Source organism: Mastigoproctus giganteus, chromosome 1, assembly GCF_048544385.1.
Source record: "Mastigoproctus giganteus isolate SK-2022 chromosome 1, ASM4854438v1, whole genome shotgun sequence".
Taxonomy (NCBI): domain Eukaryota; kingdom Metazoa; phylum Arthropoda; class Arachnida; order Uropygi; family Thelyphonidae; genus Mastigoproctus; species Mastigoproctus giganteus.
Genome location: NC_143575.1, coordinates 260,717,455 through 260,723,454, shown reverse-complemented (window position 1 = coordinate 260,723,454; position 6,000 = coordinate 260,717,455).

The window sequence follows — 6,000 nt, the reverse complement described above, 5'->3', positions numbered from 1 at the left end:
ACTTGCTCACTTTTCTTTTCTTCTTCTTATACGCTTTTTTTTGTTCCGGCCCTTTTCAGCGTCGTCCTTCTGGGCTTGGTTTCTGCGGCCCACTAGTAGCACTCCTTTATGCGGTTCTCTCTGGCTGTTCTTTCCGGGCATGGGGATCCTTCTCCGGTGGTTGCTTCTCTGGCCATCTGTGAGAATCTCGATCTCCCACTCCTTCCAGAACTTACTCCTCACTTTCTCTGTTATTACTTCCCACTAACTTTCATTACCCGAGACTCCGTCGGCAAGCCCGCGTCACTCCCAAAAAAAAGATTCTCCGCACGTCCCTCTCCCGAGATACTCTCCGAACTAACTCTTTCTTTCTCTCCCTTTTCTTTCTCTGCATCACCTTTTTGTTTCCAACTCTCCCTTATTTTTCGTCCAATCAATTGCTATTTCCCCTTTTTCGACTACATTCTCATTCGCTCATTCACATCCCTTTGTCTCGACCCACGACAGGTAGACCGAGCCCCCTTCCAGTGCAGCAAGGACTTCCGTCTTCCAGAAATTTCCCGATCTTTCGACGGAGCATCCGGATGCTTAGAAGTTTCTCGAGCTTTCCATCGGACCATCCAGAACCACTTACTCCTTTAGTCTCGCCTATTATAAATTGACCGCTCCTCCCCTTTGTTTACGGTAAACAAGCACCGCTTCCAACCGGTTCTCCTATTGTAGCCTCATTTCGAACAGCCCCCCCCCCTGCTGCTTCGCTAATCCGCACTATAGAAAAGTACACAGGGCAAGCAAATCTGCTGAGAGCTTGTCTATTAACTTAGATATTTTTCAAAATTGGTAATTTATAAATTCCTAAAAAATATATGTAAGAATAGTTCTTACAGTTCCATGTTTACTGTATAAATATTGTCTGTAAATCGCGTGTGTTTTGTGGTCGATTTGCTGTTTTGTTTTACGAAAAACCCTTATCATGAAAAAGAATAAAAAAATTCTTTGCATCATTGACGGCACTTGAACCCTGATCTTCTCCACCTGGTGTGGTGAAGACAGTGATTACACCAACTCTGCTATCCACAAGTAGTTCCTCGTGCGACAGAAGTTAAGCTAATAGGTCCGTTACTATTCATGCCATCCTTTGATCCCACCTTTGTGAACTTGGGATTCACCCGCGCATTGCCAGTCCACAGAAACTTCCCTGAACACAGCGATGCTCTCATAATTATGCTGCTTTTCTTTTTTTTTACGTTTAGCTTGAACAATTTCTTCTCCACTTTCTCGCAGTTGCCATAATGTCATTTAGTCCCCTGTTCGAGTTTGAGAAACTTCTGGAATCCTCTTCCCCGTTTGGTGGAGATCATTAACAAATCTACCAATCTTTACATCATCTGCAACTTTAGACATCACGCCCTCTGTCCCTTCATCGGTGTCATTTATGAAAATCAAAAACAAAAGTGACGCTAATAGTGATCCTTGGGGAACCCCACTTCTTACATCAACCCAATCTGAGGAATAACCATTTATCCTAACCTTTTGCCTCCTGCTCTGAAGCCATCCAGCTATTCATCTAAGGATTTTCCCTGAGATTCCAACCTGTTCCAGCTTATAAAGTAATCGCTCCTGTGAGACTGAGTCAAAAGCTTTGCTGAAATCCAAATAAACAATGTCTTGAGTGACCCTGTCAAAATAGCTAACCAGATTAGTTAAACATGATTTTCCCTTTACAAAACCATGCTTAGTATCCTTCAGAATTCCATTTCTATCTAAGTGATCCTGAATTCCACCATTGATCATAGTCTCCATGATTTTCCCTACTACTGAAAATAGACTGACCGGCCAATAATTTCCCACTTCACTCTTAGAACCGCCCTTACGTATGGGAGGTATGTTGGCACTTTTCCAATCCAACGGAATCACTTCCGAGCCCAGTGCTGCTTTCATAATTACCCTCAATGGTTCAATGCACTCCCTTAAGATTATAGGATATATGCCAACAACCCCAGGAGCCTTACTCGCCTGTAGGCTCGAAGGCATTTTCATTAAATAAACGTGTGAAATTTCAACATCATTAATTACATTTTTTTCACAATTTTTCCATAATTTCCATTGGCATAAACGGTTTTTGTTCTGTAAATATCAATGCAAAGTAAATGTTGAATTCAGCTGAGGGTATCTAACACTGTCCCATGTCCATTACAAAAGGGTCCGATCTGGTTTTTCCTGCTCTTCTTGGCATTTATATATATGAAGAATTCCTTATCCCCCCCCCTCCTTGCTCTGTTTGCTTGTGATTTCACATAAACTGCCTTTGCCTGTCGAACCTTTTCTGTGGCTCTATTCCATAGTATTAGCTGCCCGCTCACTTCAAACGTTTCTGTCCTCAGAATATCTTGCTAATACGAGTGGAAATGAAAGGAGAATGCAGCGCTAAAAGGAAGATATGCAACAGAAAGTCAATGCTCCAAGAGGACGGCAAACAAGAACTCTTGAGATATGTGCAAGCGTTATTTGACCAATATTATCAGATAAACGCGTTTTTATATTACCTTTGTTCCCTCCCCCAAACTAGCAGTTTTCCTGAACCTTTAAGGTATCCTCAATAATACTGGCAAAAACATTTGCACCACCTTTGTTTAAATGTACCCCGTTGCTACAAAACAAATTCCTTCTACCTACAAGTGCGGACCAAGCTGATAGAAATTTATCCTCAAAAGCCTTGCAGAGTCGTTCAAGTCTTGAATTAATCCACAAGGCTTTCAGCATATAATTTCTTCTATCGTGCCGGGACAGAATTGCAGACAACACAGACATTGTGTGTCTGCAGTTCTGTGACCTAACTCGTGTGAAATATTTATGATTTACTGATGTCTCTCGTGGTACTGAGCTGTAACCTTGATAAGAAATGAAGAGATGTCATTAAAGCTAGACTACGGGTCCTCATCATCGGATATTTGTTTGTGGACACAACCATCCGAGCCCTCGTCGGATTTGTTTGTACAGACAACCTACACGACCGCTATGAGGGTGTTTACTATCTACTGATACTAACATCGAATAATTGTTGGAGGATATTGTCCAACATTAAATCAATTTTTCGGATGAGTGATACAGCCGTATTGAATTACCATCCTTCCCTCACCACTTTGAAAAGACCTCAGTTGAAACCCCACTATGAAGCGAAGAATTTTTAGAGGCCTTCTTTCAAAAGTGGCTGAGTTGGTTAGTCTCAAGTGAGAGTGCATGGTTCTATTTTCCCCGGGAACTCCTGTTTTTTATCCATCAAATAGCAATAATACGGCTCAATTTGGTCTAAGTCGTTCATGCGCCTAAATACTTACAACAACAGCAGCTCCAACGTCTGTGTATTTGCCTTCAAACTTATTTTTGGTCTTGTACCCGAGGATTCCTCTTGATCAAATATTACTGTCTCTGCTCACCTGTTAGCCGCTGGTCCGGTTTCTTCTGGTAATAAACACACATCAAATTGATTACACTGATGACCCCTTCTTGTTAAAGAAACTGGCACTGCTCTTCTATGAATAATATTAATAGAAAAGCCCCCAAGGATTCAGTGCTGTTTTCATTGTTTATTAACTCCTCTTGAAGATCCTTATATCATCGATTTTCTATCTCTCATAATTCTCTATTCACATGTCTGTTACATGTAATGGCAGAAGAAGGAACTTCCATTGGACATTTTGTGCAAGAGTGGTTTCATTTAATAGAAACTTCAGTTATATTAAATTTTTTGTATCCATAGTTCATTGTGACTTTATTTCCCACATCTGCATTTCTTACAGTTCTTTGATTAAGTTTCTTTTATATCTGTACCAGTCATATTAGGGCCACCCGAGAACTAATCCATTTTCTCATGAGTACTATGTCCATAAATTGCGTGTTCTCTGGTGTGGTTATTAAAAATTCCAGCTTTCATTGCCATTGTATTCACGTAATTCACGAACTTAAAAGAACTTTGAAAAAATAAAAAAATATTGAGTTACTGTAGTTGTCCTCCTCCTTTGTTGATTCTCACGATATTACCATTTTGTCCCATCCTTTCTTCAGCGGTCAAAGCAAGTTATTGGAAAGTAAATAGCAAGTTATTGGAAAGCCTCGTGTTTTTTCCTGACACTCCCAGACACCAACAAATGATTGGAGACTGGTGTGCCGTTTCACTTCGCTCAGTAATTGTACCTCTTTTCTTCGACCTGGAAAAAGGTGATTTATTTACCCAGAGAATTTTTGGTGATCGTTTTATTTATGAAACTTTGTGGTCCTCGAAGATTCTTCGATTTAAAGTTGCTGTAGAGTTTTCGGGGCATAAGAGACTTAGACCACATTTCGCCAATATATTATGTCTGAACACTGCTGTGTTCTGTGGTCAGTTTTCTGGATGAAAAATCCGAGTTTCCGAGAGAAAAAGGCCTGGTATCTTCTCTTGAGGCCACTGATTCGGCCACGTTGTGAAAAAGGCCTATAAAAGTTCCTCACGTCATTAACTCGATTCAAACATAGGGAATAAACAGGAAAATTCATGTGTTGTTGTGGTGATTCAAAGGCTGACGCTAAAAAAGGCCATTTGTATGTGGTGTGTTCGATTCAAACACAGGTCTTTTACCATCCAGTGTGGGGATTATCCTCATAGAGCATTAGGATATCTAATCTAAACGTAAGATAAGATAAACGTTTGATAAGATAGTCTTCATTGATTCCTTAGAAATATAAATCACCTCAAGGCCAATATGTTTTCAAGAATGTTAAGAAAACACATTCGGGTGGAAAAGACTTGAATTCGAGTCCCGTCGAGGATGTAAGGAATTTTTATGATTCTTTTTCATAACGCGGTCTCGGGCGAGGATAGCATAGTTTCCTCCATGGAAAATGGGTTTTTTATCCAACATACAGAAAATCGACGACAGAACACGCGCAATTTATACAGTGTACACGGAGAAATATGGTCTTAGTTGCTGATTCTCCTTAAACCTTACCACAACAGCAGACTGCTTGTTTTGCTGAATACTGATTAATCGGAAGATAGAAAACCTTCATGACTTTTTGTTTCCTTCCCAGAGTGTTTTAGGATTTTAGATGATAGGTACAACACACTTTCCCTCTTCTTTCAGTCCGGGAAAGGAGAGTCGAACAAAGCTACACGAGTTTTCAATGAAGACTGGGTCCTAAGAGTGTGGGAAGTGAGATAAATCATCTCTACTATATGTCGGTCTGAAAAATGTAAGTCTATTCGAAGTATAACTCCTGTGTCTTTAAGAACAGATGAAATATTGGGGATGTTCAAGGACCATTAGAAACTAACCCGAAACGTTTTCCAAAATTAAAAAGAAAGTAGGCAGCTGTCAGGTGCCGGGAATTTTTTGGTCTACAGTTAGGATACAAATATTTTTCTAGGAATGGAATCCTTAATTCCACACTCCACTTTAAAATCTCGTCTTTTATCTAAACCTTGGTTTTCCAAGAAATGTGCTAAGACTGTTCAAGAGAAGAATGTTGCATATCGTAATTGGCTTGTTTCCAATTCTTCAGTTTCATTTTCTGCCTATACCAAAGCTCGCAACAATTGTAAAGCAGTTATTAATCAGTCCAAACTAGAGTTGGAGCGGGCTAAGAGCAGAAAACTTGCTTCTTGCCCTAATGGTAGCCGAGCATTCTGGTCTCTTGCCAAAGCTATTGGTCGCACCTTTTGCCCATCTCTGCTCCCACCTCTGTCCAAACCAGATGGTTCTGTTGTCACTTCAGCCAAGGATAAAGCTGACCTCCTAATGTCCCATTTTTCATCCAACTCATGTATTAATGATCTTGGTGAAACACCTCCCACCATTCCCAACACGCTCCATTCAATGCCTCCTGTGGTCTTCCATCAAATGGATTTTGAAGAACCTTGATATTAGAAAGCTCCAGGTCCTGATGGTATTTCTCCACTTGTTCTCAAAACCTGTGCTCCTGAACTTACTCCTTTTCTTTGCCGCCTTTATTCACTTTCTTATTCCAAAGGTGTTTTTCTTT